Here is an 11,882-nt window from a genome sequence, read left to right on the forward strand (position 1 = left end):
TGAAGAATGACTGAGGCATTAATGAAACTTTCTTCAATTGAAGAAAAGAAGGATATTTCATAGTGGCATGTAAACATACTTTCATCAGTAAACCAGAGACTTATGGGGAAAAATCTCTTGATTCAGGTTCATAGTTGTGGGTTCCAGTTGAAGCATAATACTCGTCCGGGACTTGAACGATACAGAAATTTTATATTTAGTTATCACAACAATAACCAATTTATTACCATCTTTGATATTTCTTTAACTGTTGTATAGGGTCCAGTATTGGATTCAGTCAGGCAATTTTTCTTCCCCTTCTAAATTGTCCATCCTATCCGCTTAGCTTGTCTGCAGATTCAGGCAATTTGTAGATTTCTGATCTGTTATGTATTTCTTAAATACAATCATTGTTAAATCTCAATAAATGTACACCCATAGTAAATTTCTTACTAAACCCAAACAAAATTGTAAATGGTGGTAGACCTTGTGGTGCAATCCATGTCAATTTGATCTATAGTGTGTGTGCACGCGCGTATACGTACGTACACGTTCTCACACACACCAGCTACAGAAGATATAATTTTGACACAGTTTCCATTGCAATCTATAATTCAGTTTAAGGGAGTATATATAACACACATGTACACAAGCTGCTAATGATTACATGTTTTAGATGTTATGTTGGTGTCTGCAGTTATAAAAACGTAAGTAGTTTGAAATTACATTTTGCTGGTAATATTTTAAAATATTTGAGATTTGTTTTTATTTGAAAAGTCCCACCTCACTTGCATCTTCCAACTTCAAGAGACAATGGAAAGAAATCCATCATTCTATAATTCACTTGTTCCTTCCCTTAACGGTAATGAGCATTTGTTTAGGTTTTTATATATTGGACAAAGAATAAATGGAGAGGATCTGTTTGCCTGGAGAGTGACACAGAACTTTTTTCTTGTCCTTCCAATAGAAAGAGGAACTTGCAGTGATTTTGCCTGAACACTTCTAGCCTTGCAGTTTTGTATAACTAATATAAATTAAATATTCTTAATTATTTCAGCTCTGGCTAGAAAGGATACAAGACAAAGGGGAGACTGATGCAGCGTGCCTCACAATGGCTCTACTGATTTCTGTACTGGCCCTTCCTCTGCACATGGTCAATTAGAATTGAAAATTCTGTGCTGATTTCATTTGCTGGAATTTTAAAGCAGGTCAGGAAGAAAGATGTTATTGAAAGGAAAATTCTCATCTAAATAAGAAAAGAACACGTGGCCATCTGGTCTCACTATACCATGCCGAAAGTCATTTAAACTCCGTTGTAGTCTTGATCTTTGCAACAGTTTGCCAAAAAATCAAACGGAAATCTGTTTATATTAAAATACCCTAAATGGTTTTATCTATAAATATGCAATGCACAGTTCATTTCCTATCTGTGATGCATGAGCTCATTTGACCCCACTGCCTTACTGAGCTGGACTGCATTTCTGGCAGGCAAGGTTTCAGTCACTCCCAGCCTACTTTTGCTACATAAAGGTACCAACAGAGCAACCCATTTTTTGAAAGGCTTGTGTGATCCCAAGTAGTTTCTACTCATGCTTGATGTTTGTATTTATACTTAAAGGAGGCACTCAAAGGCAATACTTTTTTTAAAGTCATTAGAACTGGAAGTTTCTATGCGTTGTGCTGTAGTGTTTATACAACCAATCGCAGTGCACCGGCTAGCAGACCACATGGAACAGATATCAAACTCCTCATTTTGCATGGACTAGAGTCATAAATATGTGTGAATTTTCATGAATGCTTTGTTTCAGCATCAGCAGCTATTTACAAGTTTAAAGAAAAAGTGAGTTAGCAAGAAACAGAAGCCAAAATTTTCAAATTTAGACTCTCTGGGAGACTAATTTTGTAACCAAATTCATATTTAGGTGCTTCAATATAATTGGCTTTATTTTCAAAGATGCTGTGAATCTGCAGTTTACACTGATTTTGGCAGAGTTTGCTGAGTGTTTATGAAAATGGAGTCACTTTTGTTCAGGCACTTAAATATGTACATCAGGCCTAACTGTAAATACCCAGAAATGAACATTTTGGCTTATAGTTCTTGTGATTCAAAAATGAACTACTCCAGTTAAGCACATTCTGTACATCAATATTCATTTGTTAGCTGGAAAAAATCCACTCCAGTTTAAAGCTCATGTGTAATCCCTATTTTACGTTTGGTAGGAGAATTGATTCTTTTGTAGCATTTTAGACCATAGGAAATGGAAAAAACCCACTAATTATAATTATTACCTTTAGAAAATACACATCAGCACTTTAGTCTATAGCTAACAAAATGATTCTGAATTATACAGGTGAAATATCAATGTACGGTTTTATTTTCAAGGATAATACCAGAAAAAGGAAAAAAAAGATTAGCAAATAATGAAATTGTGGGGAATGCATGTTATATGTATATATTTTTCACAGATATATCCATCAGTGTAGCTACTGATATGTTATACCTTTTCAAATAAAATATATTAAATTATTCTTTCAGGAAAGTGTTTAATTATTTGTATTAGAATTTGGATTTATATAGTTTGAATACAGCAATCAAGTTCTCTGTCTTCATTTCTTTGAATTACGCTCTAGAAACCTGTAGCCCTATTAAACCTGGATGCTGTTGTCATTAGGTACAACTTAATCTTATTTTCTCTCTTTTTTCCTCTTTAAGCAACTTACTAGAAAGTTTTATAAACTGTTCAGCTCACCCAAAATAATCAACATATGGGATACCCATATTTGGGTCCTGTTTTCAAGTCTAAATCTAGTATACTATTTGCTGGGGGAGGGGGGAAGAGAGTGTGAGTGTGATGACAATGATAACAACAATAAAAGAAAATCACCTAAAGTCATTTATCTTTTTCCTAAAAGCCAGCTGATATTTTGAATAAACCATACTTTCTTAAACCTTGTCAGGTGATGCGTTTAAAAAAAAAAAGTATGTACTGTATGTAAGTGTGTTAAAGTGTTACTCAGAGTAATTTGATTTAAAAAAAACCTTCCTTTTCCAGATCACTATACCGTGTATCCAGTGACAATGAAATGCATGAATTTCAAAGAATAAAATTTCTAGTGTATACATTTAAAAATTAAATGGAAAATGGTTCAAGAAATAAAATAATCTTCCTTTCCTGTCTGTGCTAACCCCACCCCTGACCACACCAAAATAATGTGTGTAGCTATTTTTGGGAGTACTGTGTTCAAAAGACAAACTTTCTGGAAGTAATGAGACACAGCCAATCGGTGTTTCTCCAGGGAGTGCAGTAACTGCCTGACAATTGGAAGGCCAGATTCCCATAGTCAGACTGACTACCTCAACTAACCCCCCTCAATTTGGACATGGTTTACCCATTGGTATTTGAATACCACTAGGTTTGAAGGGGCTCAGAATAATCTGAGAGAATTGTTAATCTCTAAAACCTAATCTCTTTCTAAAGATTCAAATTTTCAAAAATAGGTCCCTGAATTACTAGTATATCATATATACATACATAGTATCCTGTATATGCATACAGTGTTTCTACATAAGTGTATGTGATCTATCTGAACAACATACTGTATGCAATACAGATACGTCATATACAGGAGTATACTGTTTATAAAAATCAAGATACTGGATGTACAGTGCAGGCATAGAGATATAGTACATCATGCTATAGAATTGTTGGTGTGTGCGCATATATATATATATATATATATATGCATACACCTATTTATAAATGCATTTTTTCATATATTATTTAAAATAATACAAGACTTAAAACTGAATTTGCCCAGAGTAAGACAAAAAAGGGATATTTTTGTCTTCAGTGTTTCTGCAGTATGGGTAAGACTTCTGTGCCTAGTCTACACGTAACAGAGAAATAGGCTTGCCATGCATTGCGTGCAGGCTCCTTGATTGTAGAGGGGAAAAAATCTGGCTGGAATCCAGAGAGGCTAGCATAGCGCTCTGTTGATCATTATGTCTAGCCTTCAGGTGTCTCAGCTCACAGTGAGCGGCAGTTGGGGGAGGTGTAGATAACAGGAGAGCAGACAAAGAAAAAAAATGGTGTACTTAAAAAAGATTATATGAAAATTCATGTCAAGTTCTCCTTTTAAACAATAAATTCTTTGGGTTCCTTTCTCCACAATGGGAGCACGTGAACATCTGCCCAGGAAGATTTATTTAAGCCATACTTAGTAGTGGCTGAGCCTTTAAACAATTTTTCCTTATTGGAATTAATTTCTTTCTTTTTTTTTTCTTTTTTTTTTTTTTAAGAATAAGTATGAAAATCTTTCACTCAAACTGTTTTCATCTCCATGTTTTCTTACAGAGCCAGACTAACTGGGTCTGAATCAGGTTTCCATTGTCTTTTTTTCTCTTTTTTTCTTTTCTGTTAGTCCAGTGAAAATACTTTCAGAATGTAACTTTTTAAAAGAAGATTTGGACTATTCAAGGATTTCTTAATTTAAATACAAAAGGATAAATCAGTGTGCTATTATCTATTGGAGTTCAATTTTGTTTCTAGGGAATGCGGGGGAGAACTACCTCTGCTTTGTCTGTTGCTTCTGTTTGAGAACTCGTGTAAGTAAATCTTACACAGAAAGCAACTTAGATCTACCGAGATCTCCTGGCGAGCAAAGATCTTGGTAAGCTATCAAAATGCATCTCATTATGAATGGCTTATTATTTCTCCCCCCACCCCCGCCTTCTGACATTATGCTGTGAAGAGTCTCATACCCCTTCCCAACCCATCAGGAATCTGAGTGAATTCTTTCTAAATAGAAGGCAGGATTCAGAAATGTTTAAAGCAGCCTGTCCAAGCCCCTCCTCACACTGAACGATTCCAGATTGAATATTTATTACCTGCCTTTTTTTTAATGCAACTATAAACCTTTCTCTTCCCCCTCCCTGTCCGTTTCCCCCTCCCAAACATTGAAAGAGGTGGGATGGGAACTTTGCTTGATTTCATTGTTCAAAACATAAGAGCTATTTGCCCCATAGTGTCTTTGCTGCCTTTCAGGGCTAATTATAATAACTGTCAGATGTTTGGAAAGTCTGGACTGTCCTTGCCAGCAGAGACAGCAAAGTTTGCCTTTATTTTTTCCCCATTAGGGACAGATCAGGCCTGAGTAAACACAGAGTGCAAATAAAACTGAACAACATACATGCGTGGGGCTTTTTTGCCTTCCTTTTTCTTTATGAACAAAGCAGCACACTGGCTATGTTAGGAAGCAGTGTGGCATGCAGCTCTTATGCAGACACTGCCCTTAGGGATAACTGATTTTCCCCTCTTCTTTTTTTACTGAAGCATACAGGAAATATTCCTGAAAGATTCCCAATTGTTTTAGATAATTTTCAAACTCCATAGCCAGGGAAAAATAATAAAGAGCATATTTTAAAGATATGGTGCATGCAACATGTAAACAGCATTACACTGCACACTTTAAGGGGGAAAATAAAAACCGATACTCACAGTTTCATACTGCTAAGCTGTGCTAGTCACTGTTTCCTTCAGTAGAGATGTGTGTGGTGGGTGAATGTCAAGGATGCAGATCCCAATTTAATGCAGAAGGAAAGTACAAAAGTGTTTTATAAAGTCACTCGGAAGTCAGTCACTTGTGCTCAGACATCCCATTGCTGCTGTGCAAGCTGTACTATCTGCAATTCTGAATTCAACTAAATACTGCTCATGTGAAAGACAGGGGAAATGCTGTCATGTGGGACACACAAATCCACCCTATTGGCTCTGAAGGCATAACTTAGGCATCCTTGTTTTTCCACTATTGGTTAATAGTTAGAACTGAAAGACTAGGTCTTCCTAGTGAGTCCCTTTTCCCTCTGTGCGTGGAAGAATGAGTGTAGGATTTTACAGTGACAGGATTAGTTAAGAAAGGGACTGAAGTCATCCTTTGACTGAGACTGGTGGGTGGGGATTGGAGGCTGAGCTTTTTGCGCGTGTGTGTGTGTGTGTGTGTGTGTGTATATCCTTCTGCAGTCTTGCTTGAGCTTTTTATGTCAGAAATACTTGCAATTAACTTTGGAGATTAAACTAAAAGTTCTTATTTGGGGTTAAGCAAGGATTTTTGGTTTTAGATTAAGGTTTAATATTGCAGAGTTCAGTATGGTGATTTTATTCGATTCATTACAGTGTCCTAACTAAACAGATTATTTATTAACACTTTTCATAGATTCACAGATTTTAAGACCAGAAAGGGATGGCTATGATCATCTAGTCTGATAGCCTGCGTAATTCATCCAGTGATTCCTATATTTTGCACAATAAACTTGTGATTAAACTAGAGCATAACTTTTACAAAGCTATCCAATTGCACAGAACTATTATTATGTTAACGTTATTACATTCAGTAAGCACTGAAATTTCATAAACTTCATTCTTGCCAAGGTGTAGCAATTGCAAGAATAATGAAGAAAGTATTAGAATTAAACAGGAGGGGAAGAAGATCAACTTTTCTCTATTTAAATGTTCTGCCCATTTGCCTGATTTAGTTATGCAGGCATCAGCGGTAATTTGAAACAGTAGTCAGTCATGTGTGACATACTACTCCAATTAACCCTTATTAAAAAGACCTTTCTGAAATCCAGCATGCACACACACAGTCACAGAAATTAGATATAGGAGAAATCTGTCAGAGTTACCTAGCCCATCCTCCTGTCAGTTCAAGATTGTTCCCTCCTCTACATTTCAAGGGCTTTCATCCAGTCTAGTTCTAAATATCCTAAACAATGGCACTTCTGTCAATTCTATGGGAGAGTATTCTTGAGTGCAAAGGCCCAATTCAGCAACCAAATAGCTTGTCCACACTTGGAAGTTTATCAACATAGCTATTCCAGAACTTCAATTTTGGTAAATTTCCGAGTATAGACAAACCCACAGTTAGTTGGAGTTTCTCCTACATAGGTGGTATGCAGCATCCCGTACTCAGATTTTGGTGTCTGGAAATTTTACTGCTATCTAGCCTAACCAGCACACTTTTATTTCTTTTCTCATTCATGCTAGTTAAACTCTATTGTACCACCTTTGAACAATTCCTCTCGCTGCTTAGTGTTTACATTCTTCAACTATTTATAGACTTTTATCATGTCTACCCTTGTCATTACTTAGCTCAATACAGTATTCCAGGTGTAAAGCCATATAGAGTGTGGGGTTGTTCTCTCCTTAGTCTGTGATGCCTCCACAACAAATTGTTTTTGACATGTTATGAATATAGTAAATATAAAAATAAGTTTCCTATCCATTCAACAAGCCAGATTTAGTGGAAAAAATACATACATTGGAGGTTGTTATATCCTGATTTCTCTCTCAATCAGAGAATGAAGCAGAAACCAAATGAATGAATGTATCAAATGCAGCTTTTCGTCTCTCTGCTGTGTTAAAATTGCCATCTTGTCCCAGGAAATGTGTTGACGGCGTGCTTCATCAATAGTGAACTGTACAGAAACTACAGGATTAACTACAGTCTCTTTACCCACCAATAGATTGCTATTTAATATGAGAGGAGGGATCTAGATGCATGCACGCATACATTAGCTGGCACAATGGATGGTATCTTTGGAGCAGGGATAATGTCTGCCTGTATTTTTATACATCTTCAAGTACGCTGGGGCCCAGTCCTAATTGAGGCCTATGGATATTACCACTGTACAAGTAATTAATACTAATCAGTGCTTGCAACACTATGGAACACCATTCATTCTTCCTATCATCTTCACCCCAAATCTGATTGGGTTTTAGTCATTCAGGCCCAGATTTTTCAGTCATTTACATGAAGATAAGCCTGGGTTGTTTGTGGGGAGTTGTAGTGGTGTAAGTGTCACCAGAATGTGGCACTCGATCATAAGGGAAAATGATCTGCAAGGGAAACGAAAATGTCTTTTTGAATGTTTTAATGTTACAAAATCAGGTGGTCTCTGCTCTGTTTTCCGTAGAGGTCTCTATGGATGACTAAAGAACTATTAGGATTGGATATCATAAGTACCAAGAGAGTGAAATCTGAATCTTTGAGAAGGAATAGGGGTTTTTATTCAGACTTTAAAAAAATTAAAAAAAAAAATATTTAAGGCAAATTCTGGACAAACAGGTGGGATTAAATTTTTTCCCAGCCCTTTCAGTTAAGGGCTGAAAGCCTCCACCCTAGCTCTATGGTTCTACAGCAAAACCTGGGAAGATAAGACTTGATATTCCTGGTATATCTGAAATATAATACAAGAACAACAAATATTTTTCAGAGAAGGAATAGAGATGACAGTTTTTAGGCCTTTTGATTATGAACAAAGAAATCCCAGGTCATTTTATATTTTCTGTGTAGGTCCCCTTTTAAAAATATGAAGTAATAGTTGGCAATAAAGTAGCAGAAAAACAATTTCTGCCACTTTAACAAGCTGAAGTATAATAGTCCTAATAAGGACAGGTACCTGTATGGTTTCAATAAAATGAGGCTAGAGCAGTAGCATCAAATCTTTCTCTCCTCCTTCCAACAATGTGTTCATCTCCAATAGACCCTTCACATCTGGACTCCAGAACACTGAGGGGGCAGAGTTGCAAACCCTGGGAGACTTTTTTCTTTTTTTACAGTGCTGGTGGTCTTTGTAATTTTGGTTACTTTTAAAAATTCAATTAAAGTGGGAATAAATACTAATAAAAGAAACCTTACTCCAGAGAGCAGTAAACTCTTTGGGTTTTAAGCCTTTATACATGGTCTTGTCTTAAATATATTTTGAGTACTGATGTCAGGTTTTGGTTTTGAAATGTTTGTGGGTGGGTGGGTGCGGAGGGGGGTTATTTCAATAGAGCAAATAAACATCTGACTCCTGTTAGCATTGTTTTGCTTTTTCCTCAAACATCAAGGTTGAATGGCACCATTTTCAGGGAAATGTAGGGAATCTAAAGAAGTGGTAATCTACCCATACTTCTCAAGCCATATCCAGGTCTTGGGGGTGTCATGTGTGCATCGAGCACAGGCTACAGATCTGACTGGTGTGAGAGCACGAAAGGAGAGAAGAAAAACCATTACGTGACACACATGGAGATCTTCTTCTGATTTTTTTAATTTCTAAGGACTCTTCTGAAGAGTCTAGAAGCAGACATTCTGTTCTCAGAGTTGCTAACATAATAATACATTAATACTGAACTCTGATATAGCCTGCAGAGACAAAACATATATGCCTGTATACATACATACACTGTGTTCTCGTGGGGCTTTTACCTGTGTTCATTCCAGTAGTTCATAGAATCACAGAACTGCAAGGGACCTCGAGAGGTCTCCTCGTCAGTCTCCTATACCCAAGGCAGGACTCAGTATTATCTAGACCATCCCTGACAGGTGTTTGTCTAACCTGTTCTTAAAAATCTCCAATGATTACCTCCCATTACCTACCTAAATAGTTTACTCCAGTGCTTAACTACCCGGACAGTTGGGAAGTTTTTCCTAATGTCCAATCTAAACCACCCTTTCTGCAGTTTAAGCCCATTGCTTCTTGTCCTATCCTCCAAAGGTTAAGGAGAACAAGTTTTCTCCCTCCTCCTTGTAATAACCTTTATGTACTTGAAAAAATCGTTATCCTGTTCCCTCTCAGTCTTCTCTTCTGCAGACTAAACAAACCCAATGTTTTCAATCTTCCCTCACAGGTTATTTTTCTAGACCTTTAATCATTTTTGTGGCTCTTCTTTGGACTTTCTTCAATGTGTCCACATCTTTCCTGAAATGCATTGCCCAGAACTGGACACAATACTCCAGTTGAGGCATAATGACCTTGGAGTAGAGTAGAAGAATTACTACTTGTCTTGCTTACAACACTTCTGCTAATGTATCCCAGAATGATGTTTGCTTTTTTTGCAACAGTGTTACACTATTGACTCATATTTAGCTTGTGATCTACTATGACCCCTAGATCTCTTTCCTCAGTACTCCTTCCCAGGCAATCATTTCCCATTTTGTACGTGTGTAACTGATTGTTCCTTCCTAAGTGGAGTACTTTGCATTTGTCCTTATTTAATTTCATCCTATTTATGTCAGACCATTTCTCCAGTTTTTTCAGATCATTTTGAATTTTAATCCAATCTGCCAAAGCACTTGCAACCCCTCCCAGCTTGGTATTGTATCATACCAACTTTTATCATAAATTTTATAAGTGTACTCTCAATGCCATTATCTAAATCATTGATGAAGATATTGGGCATAACCGGACCCAGAACTGATCCCTGTGGGACCCCCCACTTGATATGCCCTTCCAGTTTGACTGTGAACACTGATAACTACTCTCTGGGAACAGTTTTCCAGTGAGTTATGCACCCACCTTATTGTAGTTCTATGTAGGTTGTATTTCCCTAGTTTGTTTATGAGAAGGTCAGGTGAGACAGTATCAAAAGCCTTCCTAAAGTCAAGATATGCTACATCTACCCTTTGTCCCTATCCACAAGGCTTGTTACCCTGTCAAAGAAAGCTATTAGGTTGGTTTGATATTATTTGTTCTTGACAAATCCATGCTGACTGTTACTTATCACCTTATTATCTTCCAGGTGTTTGCAAATTGATTGCTTAATTATTTACTCCATTAGCTTTCTGGGTACTGAAGTTAAACTGACTGGTCTGTAATTCCCGGGGTTGTCCTTATTCCCCTTTTTATAGATTGGCACTATATTAGCCCTTTTCCCTTCCTCCAGAATCTCTCCCATCTTCCATGACTTTTCAAAGATAATCACTAATGTTTCAGATATCTCCTCTCAGCTCATTGAATATTCTAGGATGTATTTCATCAGACCCTGGTGACTTGAAGACATCTAACTTGTCTAAGTAATTTTTCACTTGCTCTTTCTTATTTTAGCCTCAGATCGTTCCTCGTTTTCACTGGCATCCACTGCGTTAGATGTCCAATCACTACTAAACTTTTGGTGAAAACTGAAACAAAAACGTCATTTACTCATTAAAGTCATTTATTTTGCAACTACAATATTTTCTTTTAGACTGCAAGTACAGTTTTATGTTGTGTGCATAAAACTCTCTTCTTCCTCTTTTCTACCTCCCCTTCCTGGTTGCTGAAAAACAATACATGTGTGAGAATGCCAGATTGAATCAGAGAGCCACAGAATTATCATAGTATGTTAACATGGGATTGCTTTGCAAAAATGCTTTTATCATGATGATGCTTAGACATGATGGTACAGAGTCACGATGACAACATGTTGTCATAGTATGAATATGGTTATATACTATACATATGGTACCTAATTTTTCCCTCCATCACTGTACATAATTATGTGCATCATATATTAAAGATAAAGGACTTAAATCACATTCCTTCAGATATATGTAGAATAAATGCAAGTTTGGAACTGGCATGTTGGGGTGCTGTACTGTATAAAGCAATGGGTCTGAAAATATTTTACATTCTTAATAAGAAAATCAAATGTATTTCAATAGTGTGCATGCTGTTAGGTTTCATTTTGTCCAATACATCCAGCTATTTTAATAATTTAATCTTGCTTCAAGAAAATAATTGCAATCTATACAGTAATGGTCAAACTTGTAAATTAGCTTGTGACTTAATGAGTGGTGTCTGCTAAAGTTTAAATCAATGTACCTCTTAGCCACTGCTACTAAAGTTCTGCTCTGTGTTAGTAATGCATTGCAGAAGAAGGAAGCCATTACAGAGAACAGGAGCCAAGCAGGTGTCTGGAAAGAGACCGCAGAGGGAAAAGCAAAGTCACTAGAAGTCCTTGTATGGGAGGGAAGGCGGCAGAGGGAGGAAAGAAGACATCATGGAGTCAGTGCAGCAGAAAAGGACTAGTAGGGACTGGAAGCATAGGTCACATCAGCTATGGCTTATTTGTGTTTCTGTCAGAAGCTGTTTTATCCCTTGG

The 11,882-nt window shown here is 36.9% G+C and overlaps 1 long non-coding RNA gene across 4 annotated transcripts in view; it reads right to left on the reverse strand.

Moving 5' to 3' along the window:
• The window catches only part of LOC140915997 (uncharacterized), an 89,057-nt gene extending 83,169 nt beyond the window's left edge, over positions 1–5,888 (reverse strand). Inside the window, exon 1 of one of the 4 annotated variants that reach the window (XR_012160343.1) lies at positions 5,478–5,888. This is a non-coding gene — a long non-coding RNA (uncharacterized LOC140915997). The remainder of the gene's footprint in view (positions 1–5,477) is intronic. The other 3 variants (XR_012160342.1, XR_012160341.2, XR_012160344.1) reach the window with 3 other exon arrangements.
• Positions 5,889–11,882: the final 5,994 nt, after the last annotated feature.

The sequence above is a fragment of the Lepidochelys kempii genome, chromosome 8, assembly GCF_965140285.1.
Source record: "Lepidochelys kempii isolate rLepKem1 chromosome 8, rLepKem1.hap1, whole genome shotgun sequence".
NCBI classification, from domain to species: Eukaryota; Metazoa; Chordata; order Testudines; family Cheloniidae; genus Lepidochelys; species Lepidochelys kempii.